Below are 12585 nucleotides of genomic sequence, written 5' to 3' on the forward strand. Positions count from 1 at the left end.
CCTCTCTCTCTCTCTCCTTTCTCTCTCTCTCTCTCTCTCTCTCTCTCTCTCTCTCTCTCTCTCTCTCTCTCTCTCTCTCTCTCTCTTGTTCTCTTTCCTTTGGCGACACTGATTCTCGATCATTTCCATTCCCGTTCCCTTCGGCGTCGCTAATTCTCTTTCACTCCCTTTCTTCCATCCTGGCGTCACTCTTTCTCTCTCTCACTCTTATTCCCTTGGCGTCACTGATTCCCGCTTATTCCTATTCCCTTTTTCCCTTCGCCTTACTCATTCTTTACCATTCTCTGTCGTTCTCTTCCCCTGGTGCCAGTGATTCTCCTGCATTTTCGTTCTTCCCCCCTTCGCTGCAGTTCATTTTACTCTATTCCCCATTCCCTTTCTCCTCGCTCTCCCCGATTCTTTAGCATTCCCATTTTCTTTTTTTTCCTGTGGGTGTTATTCCCTCTCCTCCTGTATTCCAGATCTCCTTCCTCTCGCTCTTACTGGTTCTTCTTCATTCCAGTTCCTTTTCCACTCGGTGTTATGATTCCCGTTTATTCGCATTCTCTCTCTACACGGTGTTATCGACCCTACTTCCATTCCCCTCTTTCTTTTTGTCATAGTTTCTTACTTAATTATTCCCAAGCCTACATCTTATCTTGATTTTTGCCTCTTATCCTGTCCCTTATATCATTTACTTTGTTTTTGCATTTCATTGGCCACAATATTTACCGCTATATTATTTTTTAATATTTTCTCATGCTCTCCCTTCCCCCTCCTCTCCCCACCTTCACTCCCCTCCTACCTCCTCCCCTGCAGCACGTCACTCCCCAGGTCAGTCACCCAGGCTAAGTTTATCTCCCTCTCCCCTCTCCCCCCTTACTGTTCTACCCTCACTTACATTCCTCTTCCCTCCCTTCCCCTCCCCTCCCTTCCCTTCCCCTCCCCTCCCTTCCCATCCCTCCCCTGTTCTACCCTCTCCTCTCTTCCCCTCGCGTCTCCTCCCTCCCTCCCCTCTCCCCTCTCCCAGGTGGTGACATACAGCTGGTGCGAGCCGTGGGTGGAGTGAGGTCATTCGCCTAATCTTTCTCTTCTGCCTTTCACTTATTCCTCCTTTCTCTACCTTTCTCTTTCTCTGTCTGTCCGTCTGTCTCTCTCATTATTGTAGGTTTATACCTTTTTATTTTTTTGTCTAACATGCACGCACGCACGAAGCCCGATATGCATACATGCATGTCAGCAGGAACGTATCAACGTATGTATGTATGTATGTATGTATGTATGTATGTATACATGCATGCATGCATGTATGTATGTATGTATGTATGTATGTATGTATGTATGTATGTATGTATGTATGTATGTATGTATGTATGTCATCCTGTATGTTCATGTGCATTTACGCCTAATTATATTTCTGAAAAGCACAACTTTATTGCCTAATGAAAAGTTGCTGTGTAATGCGTGGGGAAAATATTGGTGGAGGAGGAGGGCGAGGAAGACAGGGAGGAGGCAAGGAGGGGATGAAAATAAAGATAATAACAAGAAGAAACAAGAGAGAAATAATAGAGATAGGATGGGAAAGAAGAAAATAAAATCGAGAGATGAAAATAACCTCCCTTGCCCTCTCCCCTCCCACTCGCTTATACTTACTTCCCTCCCCCTCCCTCTCCCTCTTCCCCCTTGCCATCAAGCTAACCCCTCCCTCTCCCCTCCATCCCCTCCCATGCACTTGCATCCCCCCCTTCCCTCTCCTCTTACCCCCCCACGCACCAAAACCCCCTTTCCTCCCTCCCCTCCCCCTACCATTCTCTTTGTCTCCCCTGCCTTTGCTCATTTTCCCGTGCACCTACACCCCTCCCCTCCCCTAACCTTCCACCCCACTCCCTTCCCATCCCCTCCCCTTTCCCTCCCCCCCTCGCTGCACTTGAATCCCCTACCATCCTCCCTCACTCATCCCCCCCCACCCTGTCATACACTTGAACCTACTCTCACCCCCTCCCAGACCTTCCATTGCCCTCTCTACACCCCTCCTCTTCCTCCCACCCCCCTTTTCCCTCTCTATACCCCTCTTCCTCCCTCCCCCATTTCCCTCCCTCCATACACCCCTCCTCTTCCCCCCACCCCCATTTCATCCCTCCCTCCATACACCCCTCCTCTTCCTCCCACCACCATTTTACCCCTCCCTCCATACACCCCTCCTCTTCCTCCCACCCCTATTTCATCCCTCCCTCCATACACCCCTCCTCTTCCTCCCACCACCATTTCCCTCCCTATACCCCTCCTCCTCCTCCTCCTCCCACCCTCCCCCTTATCCCCATGCCCCTTCCCCCATCCCCCTTTTCCCCCAGTCCCTCCCCCCCTCCCCCCTTCCCCCCTCTCCTCATTTCCCTGGCTCTTACCGGGCTCTCGCCGGACTCGGGTTTGTGCTTAGATAAAAACAATTAATTAGTTTCCCCTCGCAAGTCCCCGCTCTCAAAGGAATGCCAAATCAGATCGGGGTTAATTGCCTCGGACCCTCGCACTCTCATATCTGTGAGAGCTGAGGGCGAGAGTGTGTGTGTTTGTTTGTGTGTGTGAGTGTGCGAAAGTGTGTGCGCGAAAATGCATGTGTGAAAGTGTGCGCGCGAAAGTGTTTGTGCGAAACTGCGTGCGTGTGCGTGTGCGCGTATCTATCTATCTATATCTATCTATATCCACACACACCCTTCCCTCTGTCCTTCCCTCTCTCTCTATCTTCCTTCCTTCCTCTCTCCTCTCTCTCTCTCTCTCTCTCTCTCTCTCCTCCTTCCTCTCTCTCTCTCTCTCTCTCTCTCTTCTCTCTCTCCTTCCTCTCCTTCCTTCCTCTCTCCTCTCTCTCTCTCTCCTTCCTCCTCTCTCTCTCTCTTCCTCTTCCTCTCCTCTCTCTTTCTCTCTTACTCTTCCTTCCTCTCTCTCTCTCTCTCTCTTTCCCTTTCCCCTCTCTCTCTCTCTCTCTTCCTTCCCTCTCTCTCTCTCTCTCTCTTCTTCCTCCTCTCTCTCTCTCTCTTCTTCCTTCTCTCTCTCTCTCTCTCTTCTTCCTCTCTCTCTCTCTCTCTCTTCCTTCCCTCTCTCTTTCTTCCTTCCCTCTCTCTCTCTCTTTCTTCCTTCCTCTCTCTCTCTCTCTTTCTTCCTTCCTCTCTCTCTCTCTCTTTCTTCCTTCCTCTCTCTCTCTCTCTCTCTTCCTTCTCTCTCTCTCTCTCTCTCTTCCTTCCTCTCTCCTCTCTCTCTTTTTCCTTCCTCTCTCTCTCTCTCTCTCTTCCTTCCCTCTCTCTCTCTCTCTCTCTTCTTCCTCTCTCTCTCTCTCTCTCTTCCTTCCTCTCTCTCTCTCTCTTTCTTCCTTCCTCTCTCTTTCTTCCTTCCTCTCTCTTTCTCCTTCCTCTCTCTCCCTCCCTCCCTCCCAACCTCTCTCTCCCTCCCTCCCTCCCAACCTCTCTCTCCCTCCCTCCCTCCCAACCTCTCTCTCCCTCCCAACCTCTCCCTCCCTCCAACCTCTCTCTCTCTCTTTCTTTCCTCACTTCTCTCTCACTCTCTCTCTCACTCTCTCTCTCCCCTTCTCTCTCCACTCTCTCTCTCACTCCTCTCCTCTCTCTCTCTCTCACTCTCTCTCTCACTCTCTCTCTCACTCTCTCTCTCACTCTCTCTCTCACTCTCTCTCTCACTCTCTCTCACTCTCTCCCTCCCTCCCTCCCCCCTCCCCCTCCCTCCCTCTCTCTCTCTCTTTCCCTCTCTCTCTCCCTCTCTTCATATGTCAACCTGCCAGTACTCTCTCTCTTCCCACAACCACGCGTGAATATCCTAGCATGGAAAAGCTTTCTGGAGCTGCAGTCCTTCCCAAACAAAAATATTAGCGTGACATAAAAAACATACACACACCCTACCCCCCCCAAACACCTTACCCCCCCCACAGACACACTCGCCACCCCCCACCCCCAAACACACACGCACTGCACCAATTCATATGTTACCCGACGTGACAGGGCGAGGCCGTAGACCCGGGGGCAGGCGAACGGAGAGAGGGGAGCGTGCAGTGGGGGTTGACGCCGCTGCCGCTCCCCCGTCTTCCGCCGCTCTCTCTCCCCGAATATTCCCCGTCTCGTTCCCCCTTATTCCTATCGTCTTCCTCTTGTCCCCTCTTATGTCGATTTTCTCCCATTCTTCCTATCTATCGTCTCCCATTCTTCCTATCTATCGTCTCCCATCCTCCCTATCTTCTCCCATCCTCCCTATCTTCTCCCATCCTCCCTATCTTCTCCCATCCTCCCTATCTTCTCCCATCCTCCCTATCTTCTCCCATCCTCCCTATCTTCTCCCATCCTCCCTATCTTCTCCCATCCTCCTTATCTTCTCCCATCCTCCTTATCTTCTCCCATCCTCCCTATCTTCTCCCATCCTCCCTATCTTCTCCCATCCTGATAGATGAAAGACAACGACGGAGGAGGAGGGGGGAGGAGGAGGAAGAGGAGGGGAGGAGGGGAGGAGGGGAAGAGGAGGAGGAGGGGAAGAGGAGGAGGAGGGGAAGAGGAGGAGGAGGGGAAGAGGAGGAGGAGGGGAAGAGGAGGAGGAGGAGGAGACGACGAAGAAGGAGGGGACGAAGAAGAAAAAGAAAAAAAAAGAAGGGGTGGGAAGAGTTATAAGTATGAGGAGATATAGGTAGGAGGGGCGGTACAGGTAAGAGGCGGGGAGGCACAGGTAGGAGGAGGAGGAGGAGGAGGAGGAGGAGGAGGAGGAGGAGGAGGAGGAGGAGGAGGAGGAGGAGGAGGAGGAGGAGGATAAGAAAGCGTTGACAGCGCGCAAGCATAATCGGTCGCCGTGATGACTCAGCGGATCAGTCGCGGCGAGCCATAACACGTCCCGCACACGTTCCGATCGTCCAGAACAACGCAACGGAGCATGGGAATGAGGCCGAACCCACCCACCCACCGACCCACCCACCCAACCCCACCACACCTATACTGCTTGACCCCCATCCAAAATACTGACGATACATATACTGATCAGGAAGAGACCGAGTGATGAGAGGGATAGGAGGGAAAGCAAGAGAAGAGAAGAAGAGAAGATATAAGATACAAGATAAGATAAGATAAGGTAAGGTAAAGGAAAACAAAGTAAAGCAAGACAAGACAAAGCAAAGCAAGGGACCGGAGAGGAAAGGGGGAGGGAGTAGGGGAGAGCGAGAGAGAGAGAGAAAGCAAAAGAGGGAATGGCGTAAGAGTGCGGGTCACGCGAGTGCAATGACAGAATGGCTTTTATTTGCGTCTGGCGGCCCTCGCTCTCCCGTGACTCACCTTCTCTATAAGGCGCCATGCCGTTAAAGCATAAATAACCGCAAATGCAGGCACGGACGGACGGACGGACGAATGGACGCACACACAAGCAAGCACACACACGTGAGTGGGAGGGTGGGTGAGTGGGAAGGTGGGTGGGTGAGTGGGAGGGTGGGTGAGATTGGTTGAGTGGGAAGGTGGGTGGGTGAGTGGGAGGGTGGGTGGGTGAGTGGGAAGGTGGGTGGGTGAGTGGGAGGGTGGGTGAGATTGGTTGAGTGGGAAGGTGGGTGGGTGAGTGGGAGGGTGGTGGGTGAGTGGGGAGTGGGAGGGGGGGGGGGTGAGTGGGAAGGTGGGTGTTTGAGTGGGAAGGTGAGTGGTGAGTGAGTGGGAGAGTGGGTGAGTGAGTAGGGGGGTGGGTGAGTGAGTGGAAGGTTGAGTGAGTGGGTGGGTGTTTGAGTTGGAATGTGAGTGAGTGAGTGAGTGAGTGAGTGAGTGAGTGAGTGAGTGAGTGAGTGGGTGAGTGAGTGAGTGAGTGAGTGGGTGAGTGGGTGGGTGGGTGGGTGGGTGGGTGGGTGAGTGAGTGAGTGGGAGGCTGTGTGAGTGGGAGGCTGTGTGAGTGGGTGAATGAGTGTGGGAGGCTGTGTGAGTGGGTGAGTGAGTGTGGGTGAATGAGTGAGTGAGTGTGTGGGAGGGTGGTTGGGTGAGTGAGTGGACGCATGGTTGCGCTTGTGGACCATATGTGTGTGTGTGTGTGTGCGTGTGCGCGCGTGTGTGTGTCTGCCTGCAGTTGTATTGTATGGCTGCAACCGTGTGTGCGATTGTTTGCTTGTATGTGTATGCCTCGTGTGGCTGTTTGCATGTTTATGTTTGTGGGTTTGTGGTTGTGTGTGAAAGTGCGTTGTTAGGCTATGTGTGTGTTGTGCGTAAGGTTGTGTATGTGCTTGTGTGTATGTATCGTGTATGTATGCATCCATATGCATGCGTGTATGTGTGCAACTGAACGTGTATGTTTGCATATGCATGTGTGTATATGCCTGCATATACATGTGTGGATATACACTCACGTGCATGTGTATATACACACGCACGTGAGTCTATGCTTAGACATGCTCGTGTGTACATGTATGTGCACGTACGTGTGTATGCGCATACGGGCTTCTGTGCACATCCTCCCCGGCCCACGCAAAGGTCCGTTCCCTGGCAACGAAAGTCTACGCGCGGTTTCGGCCAGGGAACGTTGACAGTCCGCCCTCGGCCAGCCGGAAACACGCGTGCGCATGCATGTACACACCTGCATAAACACACATGCTTATGCATCTATCATAGCACTACGCTCCCCTTTTCCTGTCTTTTTTTTCCCTGTCATGTTCATCACACTTTCTTTCCTGTTTCCTTTCATCTACTACGCTCCCACGAAATACCAAAGCGAGAGGCAACAAAAATAAAGCTAATTAAATAAAACATTTTGCTTCGAAAAATACAGAACAAACACACACTTACAAGCCAATGCTGCCTCCTCCTCATCCCCTCCACCCCGTCACCACTCTCAGCCACCTCCCTAATACCCTCCCTCCCCGCCCCCCCCTCCACCCAACACTCGAAGGTCCCTCTCCCCCTCCTCCCCCCCTCCGAGCCCGACGTCCCACCAGCACTATATTTAACACTCGAGGTCAACCTTTGGCGCTCCTGGGATGTGGCCTTTGTTGTTGTTTGTGCCTCCTCTCCTTCGTTTCTTCGCTTTCTCTTGTTTTCGGTACCTAATCTTTAGCCCATTCCTCCTCCTCCTCCTCCTCCTCCTCCTCCCTCCTCCCTCCTTCCTCCTCCTCCTCTTCCTCCTCCTCCTATCATAAATTGGTTTTCCCCCTTTCCAATCTGAAATCATTATTCTAATCACCTATTCCTTCCAAATCATATCTACTGATCATTTACTAATTCCCCTTTCCTTTCCAATCCCCGTTCGCCGGCATTCCCTTTCCAATCTTTCTCTATGCACCATCATTATCTTAGGCTCTCCGTTTCCAGTCTTTCCCTATTCATCATCATCATCATTCTCCTCTTTCTCCCATCCTCGGACTCTCCAATGACATCCATACAGTCGGGATTCTATTCTCCTCAATGACGCTCAAGGGCGCTGTCTGTAATCTCCTTCTCCCCTCTTCTCTTTTATCCCTCTCTCTCTTCCACTCCCTTTCTTATCCCTCTCTCCTCTTCCTTCCTCCTCTTTCTCTCCCGCTTTCTTTCCTTCCTCTTTCTCCCCCTCTCCCATCATTCTCTCCCCCTTTCTTTCCTTCTGCTTCTGCTTCTTTCCACTTTCCATCTCCCTTCCCTGTCCTCCCTTCTCCTTCCCCTTAGTCTCTTTTCTTCACCTTTGTCTCCACTTTCTTTTTCGTTGTTTCTTTCCTCGCCTCTCTCCTTCCAACACCATATGTTTATTCTTCCTACTCTCTACTCTCTTCCCTTCTTTCCCTCCTTCATCTCCCACTCTCTCTCCCATTTCCCCTCTCCTCTTCCTCCCCTGCCTCCCTATGTCTCTCGTTTTCTTACTTTCCTCTCTATCTCCATATTCCTCTCCTTCCCTCTCTTCCCCTCACCTCTCTTTGCCTGTTTCTCTCATTTCCCATTTCTCTTTCCTCCTTTACCCTTCCTTATCTCTCTTCACAAAAGACTAAGAACCCGAAAGCCCTTTTGCGCTTAGTACTGATTTCGAGCTTGCTGGACAAGAACTCGTCCCTTAAAAGGTCAAGTTCACTCCTTACCAAGATCAATGGAAGGACTCCTCTCACTCTCACTCTCGTTCTCTCACTCTCTCTCTCGCACACATTCTCTCTCTCTCTCACACATATTTCTCTCTCTCTCTCACACATATTTCTCTCTCTCTCACACATATTTCTCTCTCTCTCACACACATTCTCTCTCTCCCTCTCTCACACTCACAAACACATCTCTCACACACTCTCTCTCTCTCTCACACACTCACTCTCACTCTCTCTCTCACTCTCACTCTCACTCTCACTCTCACTCTCACTCTCACTCTCACTCTCACTCTCACTCTCTCTCTCTATATATATATATATATATATATATATATATATATATATATGTGTGTGTGTGTGTATGTGTGTGTGTGTGTGTGTGTGTGTGTGTGTGTGTGTGTGTGTGTGTGTGTGTGTGTGTGTGTGTGTGTGTGTGTGTGTGTGTGTGTGCAGTATACCCCGTATTATTCTCACAGTTCTCAATCGTTCTCCTTCTCCTTCCTCCTCCTCCTCCTCCTAGCGGTCCCGAGTCCCCAGTCCCCTTTCCCCCTGCCCTTCCCCCTTACCCCTTTCCCTTCCCCACCCTCCCTCCCTCCCCCGATCGTCTATTAGTCCAAGGTCGTCCTTGCATATTCTGCCCCGAATTCCCTCCCTCTCCAAGGACGATAAACATCTTGTCTGGGCAATGCACACGGCTGAGGAAACCCAGGCGAGGGAGGGAGGGAGGGAGGGAAGGGGAAGGGAGAGAGGGAGGGGGGGAGGGAGGAAGAAGAGGGAGAGAGGGAAGGAGGAGAGGGGGGGAGGGTAGGGGAGGAAGCGAAGGGAGAGTGGAGGGAGGGAGGGAAGCGGAGGGAGAGAAGGAGGGAGGGAAGTGGAGGAAAAGAGGGAGGAAGGGAAGAGGAGGGGAGGAGGGAAAGGGGAGGAGAAAGAGGTAGGAAGGGACGGGATGGATGGGGGAGGGTGGGAAGAAATGGGTGGGACGGTATAAGGGATAGAGGGAGAGGATAGAAAGAGTAATAGACAAGAAAGGTTAAAAATAAATGGGGGCAAAACAACAGCCAATAGAGAGAAAAAAAGACCCCCCACCCTCCAACCCCCTATACACACGTACACGCACATACGTATACGAAAATACATACACACACACAGACACACGCATATACGTACACGAACACACGCATACGTACGTACACGCGCGAATGCTGACCGCAGAAGCCCTGGCAATGCTAAGTAAGGAGCCAGACGATCGACTGAGCCACGAGGGGGGAGTTGGGGGGGGCGAGGGGGGGAGTGAGCGTGAGGGAGACGAGGGGGGAGTGAGGGAGGGGAGACGAGGGGGGAGTGAGGGAGGAGAGACGAGGGGGAAAGTGAGGTTGGGGAGACGAGGGGGGAGTGAGGGAGGAGAGACGAGGGGGAAAGTGAGGTTGGGGAGACGAGGGGGGAGTGAGGGAGGAGAGACGAGGGGGAAAGTGAGGTTGGGGAGACGAGGGGGGAGTGAGGGAGGGGAGACGAGGGGGAAAGTGAGGTTGGGGAGACGAGGGGGGAGTGAGGGAGGGGGAGACGAGGGGGAAAGTGAGGTTGGGGAGACGAGGGGGAAAGTGAGGTTGGGGAGACGAGGGGGGAGTGAGGGAGGAGAGACGAGGGGGAGTGAGGAGGGGAGACGAGGGGGGAGTGAGGGAGGAGAGACGAGGGGGAAAGTGAGGTTGGGGAGACGAGGGGGAGACGAGGAGGGTGATGAGGGGGGAGACGAGGGGGGGGTGAGGGGGGGAGACCAGGGGGATAAGGGTGGGAGAGAAAAGGGGAGTAAGGACGGGGAAGGGGAGGAGGGGTGAGGGAAACAAGGGGGGAGTAAGGGTGGGGGACACAGAAGACGGAAGAGAAGAGGGAGAGGAAGAGAAAGGAGGTAACAGAGGAGAAACAGATAGGAAAGAAGTAAAGGGGCTTGGAATAGGGAATGGATAAGGAGAGAGAGGGAGGGAGAGAGGGAGAGGGAGAGGGAGAGGGAGAGGGAGAGGGAGAGAGAGAGAGAGACGAGAGAGAGAGAGAGAGAGAGAGAGAGAGAGAGAAGAGAGAGACGAGGAGAGAGAGAGAGACGAGGGCGGAGAGAGAGAGAGAAGGAGAGAGAGAGAGAGAGCGAGAGAGAGAGAAGAGAGAGAGAGAGAGAGAACGAGAGAGAGAGAGACGAGAGAGAGAGAGACGAGAGGAAGAGAGAGAGAGAGAGAGAGAGAGAGAGAGAGAGAGAGAGGAGAGAGAGGGCGGAGAGTAGAGAGAGAGAGAGAGAGAGAGAGAGAGAGAGAGAGAGAGAGAGAGAGAGACGAGAGAGAAGAGAGAGAGAGAAGAGAGAGAGAGAGAGACGATAGAGAGAGAGAGACGAGAGAGAGAGATAGAAGAGAGAGAGAGAGAGAGAGAGAGAGAGAGAGAGACGAGAGAGAGAGAGAGAGAGAGAGAGAGAGAGAGGAGAGGAGAGAGAGAGAAGAGAGAGTGGAGAGAGAGAGGAGAGAGAGAGAGAGAGAGAGAGAGAGGGGCGGGTGGGCAAGGGAGGGACAGGACAGCAAGGAAAGGGGGGGGTAGGGGGCATGAGAAGCTGCAAGAAAGATATTACGTCAAACATAACCGTCCTGTGAGGTAAGCACTCGAACAAGTATGCAAGAGTTGCATAAGTAAAGCATCAGCCTTTCCCTCGCAAGGAAGTTGGGTCTCCTCCCCCTCCTCCTCTACACCCTTTCTCCCCCTCCCCTACCACCCCTTCCTTCCCCACCCACAACAACCTTCCTCCCCCCACGATCCCCCTTCCTCGCCTTCCTTCCTCCCTCTCCCCCACCACCCTCCTTCCTCCCTCTCTCTCCCCCACCACTCTTCCCTCCTCCCTCTCCCCCACCAACCTTCCTTCGTCCCTCTCCCCCACCACCCTTCCCTCCTCCCTCTCCTCTAGCCACCCTCCTTCCTCCCTCACTATCCCGTCCCTCCCTCCCATCCTCCCCCCACCCCATCTCCCCCTTTCCTCCGCCTGTCTCCGTAGGCGGAAAAGATGGACGAAGACAAATACGCAGCGAAAAAAAAACGAATAAAAAAAGCGACAAACGCAAACAAATATAAGACTGCGAGGAGGAGAGGGAAGGCGGGGAAGTTTGGCCATATTTGGTAATCAAGCACACGACCGACGCAGCCCTTTGGACGCGACTTCAGAAGTGGCAGCAACGCATCAGGGGGCACGGACCGCTACGGAAGGGCACGGGATTCGCCCATCTAATGTGCGGATTATTTACCGCTTTTTCTGCCATTACTACTACTTTCGCTGCATGTCGGTTGATGCTATGATTCCTGCTGTTATTCCTGTTCCTGCTTTTTCGCTTTTATAATCTTCAATTTCCGCCTCCAACGCCTTCTTTTCCTCCTCCTCTACCTCCCTCCTCCTCCTCCCCCTTTGCCTTTCTCCTCCTCCTTCTCCTTCTCCTCTACCTCCCTCCTCCTCTTCTCCTCCCTCCTCCTCTCTCCTCCTCCTCTACCTTCCTACTCCTCCTCTTCTTCTTCTTCCTCCCTCTCCTCTACCTTCCTCCTCCTCCTCCTCAACCTTCCCTCTCCTCCGCCTTTCGTCTTCCTTCTCCTCATTCTCCATCTCATTCTCTGTCTTTCGACTTCCCCCTCCCCCTCCCCCTCCCCCATTCTCCATTTCCTTTTCTTTTTTTTCCTTTTCTTAACAAAAAAAAAAGGGCCAATCGTCGACTCGTCGTCGAGAACCGCACCTTCGTCTTCGTCTTCCCTCTGTGACTTTTTCCTCTTCTTTTTCCTCCTCCTCCTCCTCCTCCTCTTCCACGCCATAAAGTGCTAAACAGAACCACCCACCCACCCACCCACACACTCACACCCACAACCCCCTCCCCCCACGCCATTCCCTGCCCTCTAACCAAACAAACAAGACCTACACCATTACTTAGTGCCCCGTCTTCCACCCCAATCCCTTTATGCTGCCCCTCCCTTTCCCTCTCCCCTGCCTTCCCCTCCCTCTCTCTCCCCTGCCTTCCCCTCCCTCTCTCTCCCCTGCCTTCCCCTCCCTCTCTCCCCTCCCCTCTCTCTCCCCTGCCTTCTCCTTCTCCCTCTCCCCTCCCTTCCCTCACTCCCCTCCCTTCCCTCACTCCCCTCCCTTCCCTCGCTTCCCTCCCTTCCCTCGCTCCCCTCCCTTCCCTCGCTTCCCTCGCTCCCCTCCCTTCCCTCGCTCCCCTCCCTTCCCTCACTCCCCTCCCTTCCCTCCATTCTCCCTAATCCGAAGAGCCTGCCTCACGAAGAGGAGCAGTTACCCAGGACAAGGGAAGAGATGGGGAAGGAAGGGAGAGGAGGGAAGGTGAAGGAAAGGGAGGAAAGGGGAAGGGAGAGGGAGAGGAGGGAAGGGGAAGGAGAGCAAGGAATAGAAGGGGAAGGGAAGGAGAGGGAGGGAAAGGGAGAGAAGGGAAGGAGGGAAAGGAAGAGAAGAGGAGGGGAAGGAGACGGAGGGAGAGGGAGGGGAAGGAGAGGGGAAGGAAAAGGAGAGAAGGGGAAGGGAAAGAAAGGGAGAGAAGCGGGGAAGGAAAGGG

The sequence above is a fragment of the Penaeus monodon genome, chromosome 38, assembly GCF_015228065.2.
Source record: "Penaeus monodon isolate SGIC_2016 chromosome 38, NSTDA_Pmon_1, whole genome shotgun sequence".
Lineage (NCBI taxonomy): Eukaryota > Metazoa > Arthropoda > Malacostraca > Decapoda > Penaeidae > Penaeus > Penaeus monodon.